This window comes from Protomyctophum parallelum, assembly GCF_964188405.1.
Source record: "Protomyctophum parallelum genome assembly, chromosome: 5".
Lineage (NCBI taxonomy): Eukaryota > Metazoa > Chordata > Actinopteri > Myctophiformes > Myctophidae > Protomyctophum > Protomyctophum parallelum.
This window is the reverse complement of record NC_139702.1, coordinates 21,354,514-21,374,435: the sequence shown is the minus strand read 5'-3', so window position 1 is coordinate 21,374,435 and position 19,922 is coordinate 21,354,514.

Sequence of the window (19,922 nt, the reverse complement as noted above, 5' to 3'; positions counted from 1 at the left end):
ATGGGTTGAGTCAGGGATTTTGCACCTCCCAAGGAGACGCACTCAGTTCTTTCGGAGAGGTATAGGATCGGAACCAGTCCCGGGTGGAGTCACAGAGTTCGATGGTGGAGTGGAGGCAGTTGTGTTTCACTGCAAGCAACAGTGAGTTGGATTGTCAAAATAAATTGGTTTTAACCTAATATTGTTAACACAATTTAGGCCGGCAGGGAGTGTTTTTCACTTGTATGCTGGGGTCATATCATTGAACGTTAGATCACTTTTGTACAGGACATTAGGCTTGAAACAATATTTGGCCATGTATGCATACTATAGGTGGAAGTTTATCTGGAGAGCAAAGGTAATGGGACCCAGACATGTCACAAGTTAAGGGAGAGTCATATTTTCCCCTAAGTGTTGAATGGGGATGTCCAGCTTCGTGCAAGAGACAGTGTGTCCCATGACACTGTGTGTGTGTGTGTGTGTGTGTGTGTGTGTGTGTGTGTGTGTGTGTGTGTGTGTGTGTGTGTGTGTGTGTGTGTGTGTGTGTGTGTGTGTGTGTGTGTGTGTGTGTGTGTGTGTGTGTGCCACTTAGTGACAGTGGGGAAACCATGACACACTTTGTCCGTTCAGCTCTGTTAACTCAACAAACAGTGTGTGTGTGTGTGTGTGTGTGTGTGTGTGTGTGTGTGTGTTTTTTCCTCTTACTCAAGTACTTTTGGCACAAATGACGCAACACCTGCTATTTAAGTCATAAACTATACGCCTGTACTTAACTTGAGGATGTAGGAATATATTTTTACAAGCATACAGTTAATATTTCCTGCTTACCAAATCGTTTCTAAGCTGTTGCACTGTGCACCACAGAGAAAGTCAAATTCAGTCAAAGACCGGTCGGTGCACAGCTACTCGGGAACAATGCAAGTTGGGACTCAGGAACGATGCAAAATGGAAAAATGGAAATGCTTGCTCCACCCTTGTTATGCAATACCCGTTATACTCATCGTCAGAGCACCTGTCTGTGTCCCGTTTATGCCCATATATGGAGTTCTGTGTCAGACATGTCCAGATATGGAGTCTAAGCGAGTCACGTCACCTCTGGGCCACGCCAAATTTGAAGTCAGACATAGGTGTCGGATCGGAGGTTCTGGAGAACCGGAATTCATGTAGTCCTATGCCTATAGTATATATATGGGCATATCAATCGGCTAGGCGGTTTTGGACAAACGCCTATCCGACCGAGTCTACGCCGGGCACGGCACTCCTTTGGGTTGTGACGCAGATATGTGAACTACAGACACACACAATCACAGACGGATGGATGGACTGACGGACGGTCGGTCGGATTTCAGATTTCATGCATTTGTAGAAGTATTGTATACATGCATTTTAAATGTTATGTGCAGGGCATATTTCTTCTGCATGTTTCATATCAGCAAGTACTGCAAATACATTATTTAATTCCTATCCCTTGCAGCAGCCACAGGACTCTTATTGACAATAAGCTAGTTCTTGTTACCTTGAATACATGCACTGTAACAATGCAATGCAATCATCTACCCTATCATGTTCTTTGAGTGCAGAGACGCTTGCAGCGATGCGGGTATGGTAGCATGGATCACAGACTATCTTACTGGTAGACCGCAGTGTGTGAGAATACAATTCAATGGTTGCTTGCAACTACATGCGTCTACATGCGTCTACTTGCAACCGTTTGGATGCAGGGAGTTGCATGGCGACCAGTTGGTGTGGTTTGGGCTTAAGACATGTCACCTCCAGACTTTCTCAATGTCATTGACACTGTCATCATCAGCTGCATCACAGGTGACAACACAAGGAAGGAAGCACTGCAAAATTTCCAATACTTTTACTTCTACTCCACGAGTCAAATATCGTTTACCTTTTTTAGTTGCTAGTTACGTTGTAGATTTTGATTATTAATATTACATAACATACATTAACCACTTCAGCCCTATACATTTCGGCCATTTGAAGTTACATGTGGGACATCCACACTGCCTTTTGTGCCATTAGCTATTAAAGGAGAATTCCATGCTAGAATGCTTTCTTACCTTTCTTACCTTTCTTTGTAGTCGTTACGTCCCCACCAAAGAGGTCCAGGTGTTTTTTTGTGCAAAAGCTCCTTATTGGCTATTTCCCCTACCATAAGCGCTCAATGAATTGCATTGAATTGAATGGGAATTGAATGGGGCGTTGTGCTAATTTGCTTATTTCCATCAAAATAAGTAGTAAACTGTGCCGCTTGGGATATTATTTACATTATGAAGAGAGGATATATACAAAAAACATATAATTTTGAGCGATGGAAATAAGTGAATTAGCACAACACCCCATAGCCCCATTCAATTCCCATTCAATTCAATGCAATTCATTTAAGGCTTATGGTAGGGGAAATAGCCAATAAGGAGCTTTTGCACAAAATAACACCTGGACCTCTTTGTTGGGGACGTAACAACTACAAATAAAGGGAAGAAAGCCTTTTAGCATGGAATTCTCCTTTAAGATATATAATGAGTGCACACGATGATGCACCGCTATTCATGCTGAATTGACTAATGACTGAGCTCAGAAGTAACAGTTTATTAGAGTAAGGACACTGTCTGACATGGTTACTGTGTGTAGTACTCTTATTATTTATTTTTGTCCTGCATTATGCATTCACTGTTGAAAGTGTATCATTTCTTCATTATTGATGGTGTTTCTTTTGAGTCCTTTACCCTGCTGTATCCACAGTACTTTTCTTCCCCCCGTAACTATATGCTGCTGTAGGGTCTTATAAAGGTCTTATATTATCTCTCTCCCCCCAAAAGTATTCAGCATCACATTATGTTTATTGGCCAGGTATGCTGTTGAGAAGGGGGAAGCCGTGCACAACGCTTAGCCAAGATGCAAAAATGTAATAAACAAATTCAGTAAACCCGTGTTTCAACAAGATTGTCTTCCTTAGGGCCCAAACCCTGAGGAAGACTATTTTTTTATATATAATTTCATGGTGATGAAGAGTTGTGCGGCCTGCTCCTTCTCAGCATTAGAATGTGCCGTGGTCAGCACCTCACTAATGCTGGTGTGCGATCTCTCCCTTGTGTTTGTATCGGCCAGATATGCGCACATATGAGGAATTTGACATGCATTGATCTCTTACATAGAAGTAGAAGAAAAACAATAATTAAGCATATTTACAACTGATGAGGTAAGTTATAATAGTATAAGATATAACAAAGTCAAATTTAAAATAAAAATCGACTATTAATAATTAAATTGTATTCATTGCTAAGAATCTACCATCAGGCCCGGGCCCTTTGCTGCGTGTCTTCCCCCATCTCTCTCCCCGTATCCTGTCAACCTACTGTCTATCTAGCAATAATGCAAAAAGCCCAAAATATATCTAAAACAAAAACAAATTATCTACCAAAGAATTATCACTCAAAATAATTAACAGTTTCCCATCATCGTGAACAAGCATGGTTTGCAGTTCTCAACTGTGACTGTTGCCAAGGTATGCAACAACCCTGCAGCCAGATGTTAAGGACATAACAAACCCAAATGGGACTATTTTGGCGTGTGCGTGCGTGCATGTGTGAGCAGAGGATATATGTGTTCTCAGAGGCAGTAGCGGTGGATAACCTGCTGAGGCTATGCAGTGGTGACACCCTGATAGATTACAAGGCCTTGAGCATGAGGGAGAGTAGAGGAGTGAGAGAGGGGGAGTAGATGGAGAAGGAGAGAAGAGGAGGGGAACAGGGAGGAGAGAATGATAGAGTGAACAAAATGAGAAGAGCAGAGGAAAGTGGAATGTGTTTAGATTGGCTTCTAACATAGTGGCTATAAATGATATCTGTACGCAATAACTTTAAGGTGCTTGTGCGCGTGCATTCATGTGTGCGTGTGTTCATGTCCATGTGCCCATGTTGAGGCTTATCAGTTGGCCAGCCATTTTACTGCCTGTATTAAAACCACTTCCATCAGATAACATTGTTTTGTTCCATTACACGTGGTTCAGCATTCACCACCTGTCTCACCTACAAGCCAAGAGACAGAGACAAACAAACAGAGAGAGAGAGAGAGAGAGAGAGAGAGAGAGAGAGAGAAAGACAAAGACAGACAGACAGACAGACAGGAGTCTGGGTGAGAGTGTGGAAAAAGGTGGGGAGCTGTTCATCTGAGTCCATGCCCCACCTTTTTGCCTCCCCCACTTCTCTTTCTCTCACTCGGCCTCTTCCTTTCTGTCTTTCTTCGTGTTTCCATGAGCATTCCGTTGTCATCTTCTCAGGTGTTTTTGCTTGGTTGGAGCTTTGTAAACATTCCCCACGTCCCCTAGCTCCATGCACTCAACTTCCCAGTATATTATTGTCTCCACCAGGCCGAAGGCATGGGGGGAGAGTATGTTTTGCACTCCGTCCGTCCGTCCGTGTGTCCATGAGCAGCTAATCTCGGCCACCGTTAACCCGGTCGATGCCAAATCTTGCACACACACTCCCTGGATGCCAACGATGAACCTCTGCCCCAAAATTTCCAGAACGGCCTGTTATAGCGCCACCAGGAGGCCGCTTTGTGCAAAACAAGTTTTTGCACAGTACACCTACAGATTTTGTCCAAACATCGCGCAAATTGGTACACACTCTCTCTAGAGCCATTCAACGAAACGGGTCTTTCAGATTTCTCAGACTCCATCCTGATTGGTTAAGATTGGCTTCCAAAGTTCACAGGAGTGCTCAGTTTCAAACAAAATGCTGCAAATCATGAACACATCGCGTGATTTCCGTGAAATTGTGCACGCACATTCCCACTAGGCCGAGGAAGAAATGCCACATGAACAATTTCAACTCAGCCTCAAGGTGGCGCTATAACTGTCCGAAAAGTGTTTTTACCTCTAATTTACTTTTGTTGCCCTTTTATCCAACCACCAGATGAAGGCAAGCGGCAAGCTGCAATGTCCTACATTCCTATCCTGGTGGAGACCTGTGCCCAGAAGGGCACTTTTTTTTCTCTCTATTTCTCTCAAATCTATTCAGTTAAATTTGAAGGAGCTTTGCCAATGCAAGTGTCAAATAAAAACAATCAAAATAAATGTGCAGTGAAAGAGAACAAAGACAAGTCTATAAGCTATATATCACATTGCTAGAAAAACTAGCTTACAAAACCATTGAAAATGTTGCCATCAGAAATAGTTATACATTTACACATGTAGGCATTAGCTTGGTATAATGTAGGCCTATAGTTTTTGAAAAAATAACTGAAAAGGAATTAGCATTTGTCACTGTATAAAACATTTTTGGGACAAATTGCAGCAGTTTTTTTAGCAAGTATTTAAAGTAGTTGCTTTGTTCATATGTAAAGTAGTTCTATGTCCAAGAACAGCTCAGTACAGGAATTCCCATATGATTAGTATAAGGAGAGTAACTCACACACACACACACACACACACACACACACACACACACACACACACACACACACACAGTCTTGCCTTCTCTCTCTGAGTATACTCGTACAGTAATGGGAAATCCTTCAAAATCCATAAATCACGCTTCAATGCGTCTCTCCTCTCCTTCCCTCATGTGACGTCCCTCCAGTCCATACACAGTCAATTCCTGGCTGTAAAAGGGTCCGTTTTTACGCTCTCAGGGTTAAATGAACACATTTTCTTTGCTATGTAGGCCTATCTCCCTCTATAACCTTGCATTGCCTATATTCTCTATGTCACTCAGTCTATGATTCGTTTGCATGTGTGTTCACGTGGAAGAGTGAGAGGGAAAGTGAGAAAGCAAGTGAGAGAACTGAATACAGATGCAAACCCACTGTGGAAAAATACAAACAAACATATGGTTATGCTTTTACACACACACACACACACACACACACACACACACACACACACACACATGTGCACACACCATGCACACACTTGAATTTATAGCACTACACGCTTACAGTATGCAAATACTTGCTAATTTTAACCATTCTGTATGCAAACCAGAAAAACCTTGTTCTGATGGTAATGTTCTATGTAAATGAGAGAGAAAAAAAACCATTTCTAGTAGTGGCTCATTGCTGCACAGGAGAATCTGTGTATATCAAGCAAATTGACAACTTAAGCCAAATACCGTTTTCCTCATACGATAAATGACAAAAAGAATATTCAATCGTCGTGACGCATGATGATAAATGCTATTTGTATTATTGCAAAATAAATGAAAATGGAAGCGGGTTAATGTGGTTAAAGCCTGTGAGGAGTAAAACCTTGCATTTCTAATTCTGTCTGTGACGACGGACGGGAGTCATTTGGGAAGACACGTGCTTACATTCCCGACTAATAAAGCTCCTTCAATCTCTGAAATATGCAGTACATCTTCTGAAATGCAACCAAAAGCCTAATTGAAATTATTCATACCTATAAGGAAATTCAAATAATTTATCATTTCTTCATTTTTGGGGGAGCTCTTTCCCTGATCCACGCAATTTCCAATTTTCTCTCTCTCTCTCAAACTCACAGAAAGATAAATGCATGCACAGAAACACACATGTAAATGCACACACATACTGCACATACATTTATAAGGTGGTCAAAATGGAGCTCCCCATTGGAATGCATTGACATTTTCCGATTTTTAAATACACATGAAATATAATAAATAGAAATTATGCAAACCACATTACAGAAGAAGCACTCTCAGACAAAAGGCTGTGATATCACATTATCGCTAGGCCTTTTAAGGTACTCAAATCCTGTAAATAACCTTTACTTTTGGATAATCAAGTTAAAGGCATTGGAATGCGCAACAAACTCTCTATTTTACAAATTGTATCTGTGTCCTTAAGTTCAAATTGATCTTATACACTTTCTTTTTCTTTTTCTTTTTCTCCCACTCTCAAGCTCATATAATGCCCCAGCATTAATTCATCATTTTTTACTGTATTTCTGTCTGTCTGTCTGTCTGTCTGTCTGTCTGTCTGTCTGTCTGTCTGTCTGTCTGTCTGTCTGTCTGTCTGTCTGTCTGTCTGTCTCTGTCTCTGTCTCTGTCTCTGTCTCTGTCTCTGTCTCTGTCTCTGTCTCTGTCTCTGTCTCTGTCTCTGTCTCTGTCTCTGTCTCTGTCTCTGTCTCTGTCTCTCTCTCTCTCTCTCTCTCTCTCTCTCTGTGAGAAGGTGGCGTGGGACCAGGAGGTCCTGGCTGCGTCTGCTCCACGTGTCTGAGCTGTCCTTGTGTTTCCGGCCCTCTCAGTGAGCCTGCTGATTTATGGGATGGATCACTTAGCGTGTGTGTGCGTATGCGTGTGCGTGTGTGCGTGCTTGCGTGTGTGTCGGCCCAGTGAATGTGTGCTGTCTCTCTGTGCCAGACTGGCCTCTGGTTTCTCTCCCCTGGCTGTGTGGATTTGCACAAGGCCTCTAAGTTATGAATCTGCAGACAGCCCTCCTCTTTCTGGCCCCTCAACCACTTCTCTGCTCCACCACTTGGCTTTTGTACAGGCACAGCATTCAGCTCTGTGTGTGTGTGTGTGTGTGTGTGTGTGTGTGTGTGTGTGTGTGTGTGTGTGTGTGTGTGTGTGTGTGTGTGTGTGTGTGTGTGTGTGTGTGTGTGTGTGTGTGTGTGTGTGTGTGTGTGTGTGTGTGTGTGTGTGTGTGTGTGTGTGTGTGTGTGTGTGTGTGTGTTACAGCAGGTTCCACATACAGTATACTTTACCTATGACATGTTGTTTTTTTCTATTTCAGTTGTCTTTGTGCATTGGCTGCAGTGGCTCATTGGTAGAGTGGCCGGAACCGCAAGGTTCCCAGTTCGATCCCAGGCTCCCCAGAGTTAGTGTCGAAGTGTCACTGAGCAAGACTCTGAACCCCTAATTGCTCCCGATGTGCAGGTTGGCCTTGCATGGTTTTGTTTCCTCCGCCTTTGGTGTATGAAAAGCGTTATATATAAGCGTTGGATGAAAGCGTTATATAAATGCACCATTTACTTCTATTTATTTCTATTTATTATTAGCACCAGTGTTTGTACAATATTAAATTCAATTTACAATTTACAATTTAGGCATTTAGCAGACGCTCTTAATCCAGAGCGACTTACATTTAAGCAAGAACAAAAAATCATAATATATGCCTTTATTTTCCCCTTTGCCATTACACGTTATTTTTGAAAGTCTCTCTATTCCCTGATACTGTTTACCACAGCACCAACATGCTAAAGAACACACACACATACACATACACATACACATACACACACACACACACACACACACACACACACACACTCTCTCTCTCTCTCTCTCTCTCTCTCTCTCTCTCTCTCTCTCTCTCTCTCTCTCTCTCTCTTAACGAGCCCTGGGTCCCCAAACGAGGCTGACCTCCGTTAATGACCACCTGTTCCAGGCCTGTAGGGAGCGTGTTGTGGCCAAACAGTGCGATGGTTAACCTCATCGACACACACACACACACACACACACACACACACACACACACAACAATAGAGGGAGGCGGTGTGTGCGTGCGTGCGGAGAGAGGAGGAGGGGGGGGGGGGTCTCCGTAACCATCAAAGGCAGTCATTGGTTTTTAATGATGTTTTTTTGTGTCTTTCTTCTTAACTGACTGTGCACGTAGAGTGAGCGAGCGGGCGGGCGGCATTGAAACAAAACACCAGCAGCAACTATCCCTGTTGTTGTCTTTTGTGCAGTGTCTGGATGGGACTGAGTTATTTATAGGGTGTTTAGCAGAGAGAGAGAGGGGGGGGGGGGAGATAAATAGAGAGACGGGATGGAGGGATAGAGTGGAAGGGGTGTCCTCTCTGCTGAGGAGGGCTTCTGTCCCTTCTCTCCATCTCTCCATCTTCTCCTCTAAAAACCCTTCACTTTCTTCATGGTTCTGTCTGTTTCTGTCCCGTTCTCTCCCTCTGTGAGAGCCCACTCTCCTCCCCACTCCCCCCTCCATACATTACTGAAAATGGATCTAAAGGGTAATTCCCAATTTTCCTCCCTCTTGCTCTGAATCAAATGAGATTTCTCTCTGCATCACTCCCCCCAATTTAGAGTTAACAAAGTCTAATGCTTCATTCTTTCCATGTGTTCTCTCTCTCTCTCTCTCTCTCTCTCTCTACCTATCGCTCCCTCTCGTGCGCTTTCTGTCTCTCTATCACTCTCTTGCTCTTGACTTTATTCCTCTTCCTAGTTAATGGAAACAAAATTTAAAGTGTGATTCATACAATTTTTATTCCATCTCATCTCACACTGTGAAACAAATCTAATTTCTCTTTCACCCTCATGCACCCCGACTTGCACTCACTCAAACTGATCTATTCCCTTTCCCCTTTCATCCATCTTTTTCTCTCATCTATTTGTATGCCTCACCTCCTTTCTCGCTGTCCATTTCTCCCATCTAGGTTTTTTTTCTGGTGAGAGCAAAAGGCTCAGATTGGATTAACATATTGGTTGTAAAGAAACAAATTTTCCAGTGCAGAAATGTATTTTATTTAATTTCATTTGACTTTAGCTTATTTGTGGTTCCTGTGTACCTGCATGAGGACATGTGTGGGCGTCTTGTTGTCAACAAAGGCTTGCCGGAAACCAAACAAAAATGTACGTGCCAACGTGTTTTTTTTTTTTTCCTTTCTTTAATCCTTGGCTTCATTCTCTCAATCTCTCTCTCTCTCTCTCTCCACCTCTCCTTTGCCACTGTGTAACCCAGGGTGAGAGATGTGCGGGCAGAGAAATGTTCCCACATATCAAAAGGCTCCCGGCTTCCGAGTGGAGCCACAGCCAAGAGACGTTAAAGGTCAAAAACAATACAGTGGGTAAGGAGAAAGGGATGATGGCGGAGCCATGTGGTAATGGTGTTTAAAATCAATAGGGAGAAAGGCCCCAGCGTCTAAAGGGCAACAGAAAGAGGAACTCACCGCTAGCTAATGTCACAGCACTCTGCCATTCGTTTCCTCTTTGAAATATGAATCTTTTGCACTTCTCCTTCTCATACATCAACGTTTGAGTCGCACCTCATTGGCGGTGACTTTGATCCTTGCACTCCTTGCTGTTGTCATAATGTCACCATCTAGTAGGAATTGAAAAACGATACAGTAGCTCAGGATAACATGCAGCATCAACCTTAAAGGGACATTTCACCCTTTTTGCAAAAAAAGATATGTTAATGACGTTTAGAAGATTTAGAACACTTTCCTGGGGTCTTTATGTGTGTAATATGTGGTTTTAGATATTTTTGATTTTAGCAGTGAGCCCAGTGTCTCTGATGTCATGGACACTGGGCTCACTTACTCCTGGACTACATGTTGTCTCAGTAAGACAGCCCTCCCCCCATTCACGAGGAGGAGCAGTGCACCAAAGCATTATGGGAATTGTAGTCCAGGAAGGAAGTGAGCCCACAAACATATCTAAAACCACATATTACACACATAAAGACCCCCAGGAAAGTGTTTTAAATCTTCTAGACGTCATTAACATATATATTTTTGCAAAACGGATGAATTGTCCCTTTAATGCATGAAATGTACATTTTGTACAGTGATATTTCTGCATGGCCACATTTAGTCAAAATAATGTGAAAGTGTTTTGAGTGGAGAGACTTAACGCTTAATTTATAATTGCCAGTGTCTCATAGTGAAAATAGCGTGTGCACACACACACAAACACACATACATTTAATAAATGTGAAGCAAATTAATATCAAATCACCCTAAACAAAAATAGGCCTACATAGGACCTATATATATTTCAGTGAAATAAATAAGCAACAGACATATCACCCTAAAATGAATCCTGTTTGGCACTGGCAAGGCAGCCATTTTCATAATTGTAATGAGAATCTCCGCCTCTCTTCATGTTCTCTACCCTCACCCGTTTCTCCCCACAGTATACCATGTCTCTGGAAAAAAAATCTAAATTCAATCACAATAAGCAAATTTGCTCCCCCACAGGCTCCCATTGAGAGGCACACGGCGGCAGGGTATGGTACTCCAATCAATGGCCTTGTTCTGTCTCTATGCAGGCCTGGTGTGCTCGTCATAATTTGCATGACACAGGAGTTACCTAATAGTCTCTCTCTTTCACACACAAACGACAACAATAAATACATGCATGATATTAACCATGCACATGAATCCTAACATCCCTGTTCTGGGGAGAGAATTCTGTGAAAATAGCAGGGGTAAATGTAGGGGGGGCTATTATAGACCTCCTGGGGGACTCGCGTTTACTCTAGGTTTACAGCGGTAAAAAATAAATGAAAGAATACATGGCTATTGCACAGTGTAACGGAGGAAGAATGTTATATGATGTTCACTCATACAGAAACTGAACATATAGTTCCATGCACGCACCTCCCACACTATTAGACACTATAATAAAGTAGACAGTGGTTCCAGGAAAGGAAGCAACACACACTTTCATGTACGTTTCCATTGTACGTTAATTCAACTTACACAGCAGGTCTGCATCCTCTGCAGCACTGGTGGGTGGATAATAGGCTTGTTAGGGGTGTTTGCACATGCATAGTAAAAAAATAAGAAGAATCCTCAGTTAGAGAGTGTATGACTGCATTTGGTTACATTTGTTATACATTATCAGAATTAGGAATATATACATTAAATTGAAAGGATGGATTGATTGCATGTTTGAAAAATGTGACCAGGCTGATCATTCTCACCTGTCATTTGAGTCACAGTCTCTCACAGTCACATGAGGGTTCGGACTGAGAATTTGAGAATTTTGTGAACATTCAGGTAGAACATCACACTTTTTGATTGCCTGCGAGTTTGGCCTTTCTTCCTCCTGCTCCTGCAGAAACCATAGAAAGGAGAAAGAAAGGCCAAGCTTTCTCAAGAAGTGTGATCTTCTGAGGTGGGAATGTTCACAGCTTTCAAAATGAGTCTGAACAATTTCTGTGACTATGACATGCTTCCCTTCCTGGCTCCTGTAGCGGTTGTAGCCTTATAACAAACCACATAGACTGCTTGTGCCAGTGACCAGCTGTCCATGTCCCACTTCTCCGTCCTTCCTACAAGGTTCTGTAGCCTATATTCCGGGCTAATTAGATAGCATTTAGATTAGATTAGATTAGATTGGATTAGATTAGATTAGCATTTTTTCCCCATATCACAATATTATCCAAATTCTATAATTTCTGATATTGATTGATTGATTGAAAATTGTATTCACAGTTTGTAGAATGGGTACAGTTCAAAAGAAAGTGCAGGTCAATACAAAAACTGAGGATATAACCAGGAAAAGCACTGAGACTTGTTTACATCAGGGTCCTCCATTTTCGTCATCAAAACGTGTCTCATATCCCATTCTGTCTGGTGCATTGCCCGTATGACTTAAAACTGATCCAAAGCGTGGATTAAACATTGAAAACCTAACTTGGGCAACTCGCGAATCGCAGGGAAAGTGTTCTACAATTAAATAACTCGGGCAAGTTTAGAATTGCAGCCGCCCGTAAGTGCTCTTTGAGAGCGGTTTTGAAGGAGTCTAGGGATTCACATTTCTTAATGGCTGTTGGTAGGGCGTTCCACATTTTAGTTAACCTGACGCTGCCAGATCCAAGAAGCTTGCTACACAAATTTGTTTCACAGCTTATTGGGATCTGGGATCGCGGAAGCAAATTCGATGACGGGGCTGTTCCTTTTTTTCAAGATACTTGGTAGATGATTGGATTAGACCGTCTGTCTATCACCGTGTGGGCGTGCAAACACAACCAATCATATTGACGTGTCTATATAGCTTCACATCCGGTTTCGCACATATCCCGCCCTTAGCTCACGCTGATTGGTCCGGTACGGAACGGATTTTTGTCAGCTCAACTCCCTGAGAGATCCCAGATGAAGGCTGTGTTGGGGAACATGGTTACCCAATACCGCCCTCATCTGGCAGCGTCAGGTTACATTTTAGTGGCATAGGAGTGAAATTAATTTAACCCCTTGTTTGAGCCAAATCTGGGTTGCACGTGGTTTGTTGAACTGACTACCTCTGGTGTTGTGATTGTGGACTTGGTTGACATTGAGGAAGTATTTTGAGAGGTACATGGGTACCTTAGTAGTGCAGTGAATCTTGTAGACCAGGCCTATTGCAAGGTGCTTTACCCTAAGCCATTCCAGCCTATCAAAATGGGCAGGGGTGAGGTGTGTTCTGGGAGTAAGGCCAGTAGTAGCCTGTTTGTTTTGGGAAGTCTGGACTCTGGGGCTTTGTTTTAAGGGCCTTTGAGGTGCTGTGGTACCATGAGATGCAAGAATAGCCGAAGAAACCTTCTATGAGGGCGTCTGTTATGGTCTTCAAGGTGTTTTTGTTGACCAGTGAGGAGATCCTGTAGTGTACATGAATGAATCTTGTTCTGTGGTTGACTCTTTTGATTACATTGGTGGCCATTTTATCACAGGAAAGATTTGCCGTCGGCCTTGTGGAGATTACTATTTGATCCAAAGAGAATGGATTCAGTTGTTCCCAGGTGTAATGATAGTTTGTTATCAGTGAGCCAGGATACCGATATTAACATTATGCCTAATTTTACAGTGATGCCCCCCTGGATGCATTCATAAAAGCTTTTCATAAGGGAGTGGGCAAGACAATTTAATCAGAATTGTTATTGGAAGGCTGTCATAAAAAAGAAAAGCTTTTCCTAATACAAAAAAACTTCGCGCAAAATTTAAATAAATGAAATATCGGCCGATAATATCGGACATCCCTACTTAGACTATAATATATCTACAGTTAGTAGACTTCACATTGAGTACACACTATCCGACGATGAACCTCATGCCAAGTCTCACAATAGAATGCACATTGAATTGACACAATTTATCATGTCAAAATACATACATTTTGAAAACTAGACCATTAAGATATGTCTAGACATTCACATCACAAAGTGAAAGATTGTGTCACCAATCTGCTGCACTATTTTTATCCCAAATGTGTTGCACCATGCGCGCGCGCACACACACACACACACACACACACACACACACACACACACACACACACACACACACACACACACACACACACACACACACACACACTATAGACACACTTTCCTGTGGGGAAGGTGAAGGGCAGAGAAAGGGTTTGTGCATGCGGCAGCCAAGTGGCTTCAGTGTGCTATCGACTGATTCACCGTAGCAACCTGCAGAATTCCTCCGCCTCCCCACGAGCCTGGCAGACTGTCTATTCATCCCCCCTCCTCCCTTTCTCCCTCCATCTCTCTCTCTCATTTCTCTCTCTGCTAGTACCCTCCTTCCCATCCCCCAATCCCACAGCTCCGGGTAAGCAGTGACGTTCTCTGCTCACTGCTCCGAGAACAGAGAGAGAGAGAGAGAGAGAGAGAGAGAGACAGAGAAAAGAAAGAAGGAGGGAAGGAGGGAGGTATTGGGAGAGAAAGAGAGCAGTTGAAAGAAAGGCAGTGAGAGAAGAGAAGGTGTATAATGGAGAGGGAAAGAAATTGAGAGTGAGATCTGTGGAAAGTGATAAAGAGAGAGAGCATGAAACAGAATGAAAAATGCATATAAAGATCCTCCCTCTTTGGTCTGTCTGTCTGTCTGTCTGTCTGTCTGTCTGTCTGTCTGTCTGTCTGTCTGTCTGTCTGTCTGTCTGTCTGTCTGTCTGTCTGTCTGTCTGTCTGTCTGTCTGTCTGTCTGTCTGTCTGTCTGTCTGTCTGTCTGTCTGTCTGTCTGTCTGTCTGTCTGTCTGTCTGTCTGTCTGTCTGTCTGTCTGTCTGTCTGTCTGTCTGTCTGTCTGTCTGTCTGTCTGTCTGTCTGTCTGTCTGTCTGTCTGTCTGTCTGTCTGTCTGTCTGTCTGTCTGTCTGTCTGTCTGTCTGTCTGTCTGTCTGTCTGTCTGTCTGTCTGTCTGTCTGTCTGTCTGTCTGTCTGTCTGTCTGTCTGTCTGTCTGTCTGTCTGTCTGTCTGTCTGTCTGTCTGTCTGTCTGTCTGTCTGTCTCTCTGTCTGTCTCTCTGTCTCTCTGTGACAATGACAGTGGAAGAGCCATTTCAGAGCAATGAGCCAGAAAATGTAGCTCCAGCTCTGCCATTCATTCTGTTAAGTACGACACTCGGTCACCATCACTCCACTATCGCATTCATCTCCAGGCAAATAGGATTGACTTAATATGATGTAGTAGGGGAGAAGACTCACAAAAACAGCCTTGTTTGAGTGGTATTAGAAGCCACATTGTGGGAATGGCTCGAATAAACCTTGGAGCAGAGTGCATATTGTTCATCTGATGATACAAAGCTATGTGTATTAAAATTTAAATCTGTATACATATGAATCTTGTGTGTGTGTGTGTGTGTGTGTGTGTGTGTGTGTGTGTGTGTGTGTGTGTGTGTGTGTGTGTGTGTGTGTGTGTGTGTGTGTGTGTGTGTGTGTGTGTGTGTGTGTGTGTGTGTGTGTGTGTGTGTGTGTGTGTGTGTGTGTGTGTGTGTGTGTGTGTGTGTGCGTGCGTGCGTGCGTGCGTGCGTGCGTGTGCGTGTGCGCGCACGCATGCATATAATATTTATGGAGAGAGAGATGGATTTAAAAAGTTAATGAAATATACAGCAATATATTGCATATCTTCACAATTACAAAAGGCAACACTTCAAGTGGAATATTAGTGAAATTAACATATAAAGAAAGTAAAACCTAAAATGTGTGTCACATCTCCTTGCTGTGCAAGTAGGGCATGTTGTAATTGCTAGAATTAGACTTTAAATCTCAGCTAGTAAAGCCTACTATTTCTTCCCCTTGCTGCCCCTTCTTCAAGTGATCAAAAAATATCATTTAATTTCCCCAATCAGCCCCAGGTCATGCGCTGAGGCTGAAATGGAGTAGCTGCACGTCGTTAAGCTGCCAGCTAATCAGCGCTGCCTAATAATCCCACTTCCATCATTTCCTAGTACCCAAACAGGCCCCCTTTTCCTCTAACACTGCTGCAGCCAGAGAGCTAGCTGGATGGCACAGCCCTAGTATTAATCACCCCCTGCAGTGCACTGTCAGCAGAGCTGCAGGCCGCGCCACCACCACACACGCTCATGTACACAAACACAAAAAAATAAGTGTGAAAAAATAATCCTCCCGCCGCCATTCTCCCCCTCTCTCCCCTCTTCCCTTCCATACATCCTTAACCACCATCTCTCTCTTTCTCTCTCTCTCTCTCTCTCTCTCTCTGATCTGCGGTGCCTAAGGCCTCCCTACCCCTGCCAGGCTTGCTGTCACTTTAGATGGACTCAGCAGGCTGTGTCCCAGCCCAGGGGGGTGGGGGTGTTCTTCCTTCCACTCAGCCTTATCTGCAGAGCAGAGAGCCCATCACTACTGGCCTCCAGCTCTGTCCCACCACCAGGACGTTATAGGCTCATCTCATCTCATACAGTATGCCCAGCGTGACGCCGTGACGGTCCCCCAGCTCTCCAGCGAGCACAGAGGCGTACGCACAATAGTTGGTTTCTGTCCGTTTCAAATGTCTCCGAGAGCTTGGTTTGTCCACTGGTCATGCTCGGGTGGAGAGCAGAGTAAAACACCAGGATCATGATTCAATATTGGTACCTTTTGAATGGATTTGAAACATAAATGTCAGATATTATATCAATCAATCAATCAATCAATCAATCAATCAATCAATCAATCAATCAATCAACTTTATTTGTCTAGACTCAGGATCCATTCAAAACAAACAACATAGAACACTATACATATAAAAAGAACACCCCTATACCATAAAAACATCTGTATTTACAATAGACAATTATACCAGTGTTTCCAAAAAGCAGACCGATATCTTGTAGCACCAAGGCTGGGGTTGCAGCATAAATATAAATACATAGAAGCGCAGAAAGCCAGCATGTAATATGATAGATTGTCTATACACACAACAAATAAAATTGTGTTTTTATATATCTGTTGTGCAAACTAACCCTGTTGCTCTATTCTAAAGCTGTTGTTTATCTGATGTACCCGTGACTCTGCCTGATGTCTGTATCTCTGCCTGTGTAGTGTGTACTGTACGTACTGTACTGTACTGACCTGTTCACCTAACTCCCAAACGATGCCGTCTGTCTCCAGGCTGTTCCACTCGGCCGGGATGGTTGTTCAGCCGGTCTCTCTGGGCCTCCTCCAGCCCCCCGACCAACAACACACATGTCGTCTGCATCGTTCCCTGCCAGAGACATGATCAGGCTGGTTAACATTTGGGTCGTTGGCATCGGAGGTGCCACCATCATAGACAAAGGACCAGGCAGTCGACCACCACACACACACATGCACACACACACACACACACACACACACACACACACAGACACAGACACACACCACCACCACACACACGCATTGCTACATTTGTGTGATTTGGCAGATCATGCCGTTTTTTTCATGGTCCAGGTCCACAAAAACGAATTACTTAGACAACGTTCACCATAAAGCAGCTGAAAGTTATATTTTTGGTTGAAAACTTAAAGCTCATATATTCTGATAGTAATCATTGCGTGGGGAGACCGGGAGAACAATTTCATCCAATCAAGGGAGAGAACCCATTTATCTGCTTCAATTTTATATTTAACTCCAGTTCCAATTTTGTCTGCTTATTTTATTTTTTATTTGTTATCACTTCCAATTCCTCTTGTTTATCTTGTATCCTGTTCTCTGTCCTGATTTGATCAAATCACCAGTATCCCGACTTGAAAATGTATTTTCCTAAAGAGCTGGAGGGACAGGGAGAGCCCTGTTACTGCACACTCAATAGCATGATTACTATAGGGACGGGCACAGGGTGGAGACTCGCTCAGGATGAGCTACTTCCGGTCGCCATTTTCCAGCCTCACTGTTTAAAGCTGTTATAATCGGCAATGCATCGCTGCTAAAACCAGTTCAACTCTCTGTTGTATGATGCTCTCTCTCTCTCAATACAAATGAAATGATGGTCACTCGACCATGAACGCAGCACCGTCGACCCATAGCTAAATTAGAGCGACAGACAACTAAGTCAATGGAGAGATAGAAGAGAGACAGATAGTGTAGACACCAGCATCACCGACAAGCAAACTTAAGAACTACTGCGTGCGTGCGTGCAACATTTTCTGTGTAACATCCGCTGAGTCATACTGTAGTACATGGCCATTGGTCAGCCACTCGTCAGTGCTACAGTACCTGCCACTGACGTATGTATAATACACACACACAAACGTCACCAGTGATTACACGACAAGTGCCTGCATAGGAGGTTGAGTCACAGTGACGCAGTGGAACGTCTTTGTATCTCTCTCTCTGTCTCATTTCTCTATCTCTGTCTGTCTCTCTCTTTTCTGTCATGGCTGTTTCTCCATGAAATGAAATACACCAGAGTAGTGGTGTGATTGTGATTCTCCCTCTCTATTAGCCTGTCTGGCTTCCCCCTTTCCCTGCTTCTATCTCTTCCGCAGAAGGATGAGCCTTGAGGGGGCAAAACACTTGTCGTGATCAAGAAGCGCTTTTGGCGTACTAAGGAGGAGTCACCTCCCACTGATGCTTATATTGCCTATGACTCATATTTGTCTTATTAACATTTGTGTTTATATTGTAGACGGAAAAATATGAAAAATCGATACCATTGCGTCTGCAAAGGTTTACTTAACAGCGATTCTCAATGTGGTCCTTGAGGGTCCTTGAGGGTTTTCCAAAGGCTAAATGATTGATAGCTATAGGAACCAAAAGGAACCTTACTGGTCTGTAACTCTGATAGTATATTATGAATTGAACCAAATGGACTAACTGGTCCATTTATGATGATTTACAGTGTCGATTGTAGTGCCAGAGATAAAAAAGTAATAAAGAACATTTTAAACTCCTCAAATGGGGGTCTGTGAACAAATGTGTATCAAACTGGAGGGCCATTCAAACTAAAATGGAATTATTTATTTAGATTATTATTCTATACAATTGCGATTTCATTGTGCGGATTTCATTGTGTGCCTTATTCATCCTTGTAATAGATAGGTAATAGATATAATGTAGAGATAGAAGAAGTTTGACATTATAAATTCCTTATAAATACATTTTTTCAACCCATGCACCGCTCTGAGATTGTGTTTTTCTATAATAACGCCAGTGAAGTGAAAATCCTTGAGAGAGAGAGTGGGATATTAGAATCTCATTTTCATTTGGCGCTCCACTGGTGTCTCAATCATCTCTGCTCGTAACAATTTTTCACACATCTGGGAAGGCTAGATTGGCACAAAAAACAAACCATTTGTTGGATTTGTTAACTTGTATTGCTCTCTATTGTACACTTTACGACAGTTCTATATAGTATCCTTTACGGCAACTCACATGAGCTGATATACGCATGTGCAGTGGGTGCAGGTAATCAGACGTGAATTGTGGAGGAAACAGTTTTTACATGCCCAGCCGGTGTACAGTGAATAAAGTGATCTACAACTGAATAAACATCGTGTTTATTAAGACCTCACCCTGAAACCTGTTGATTATAATCAACAGGTTTCAGGGTGAGGAAAATGGCATATTACACTTAACCACTTAAAAGCAATGCTTGTGAGCTTTGGCTGCTATTTGTGAAAATCCGTGAAAATCAAGAAAATAATCTACCGTACTACTACTGCTCACTGTAGATCAGCTACGTGTATTTTCACCAAAGAGATTTGTTGTAGAGGGGAAAAGGAGGGGACCAAGTATAGACCAGGGATCTAGACCAGGGGTTCTTAACAGATGACAGTGAAGTGACAGTGAAGGATTTATGACCTTTTTAATACCTAAACAAAAAGAAGAAAAAATACCATTGCTAGATCAAAAGTAATTAACAAACTATACTATGGAAACTGGTCAATCAATGGCAAAAATGTCAAATGATATAAAAAATAGGCAACAATTGTGAAAATAGCTGATCTACAAGCTCACAATGCCTTGCAGAGCGAGGCGTTGTGAGCATGTAGATCAGCTATTTTCACAATTAAGTTGAAACTAAAGTGAATGCC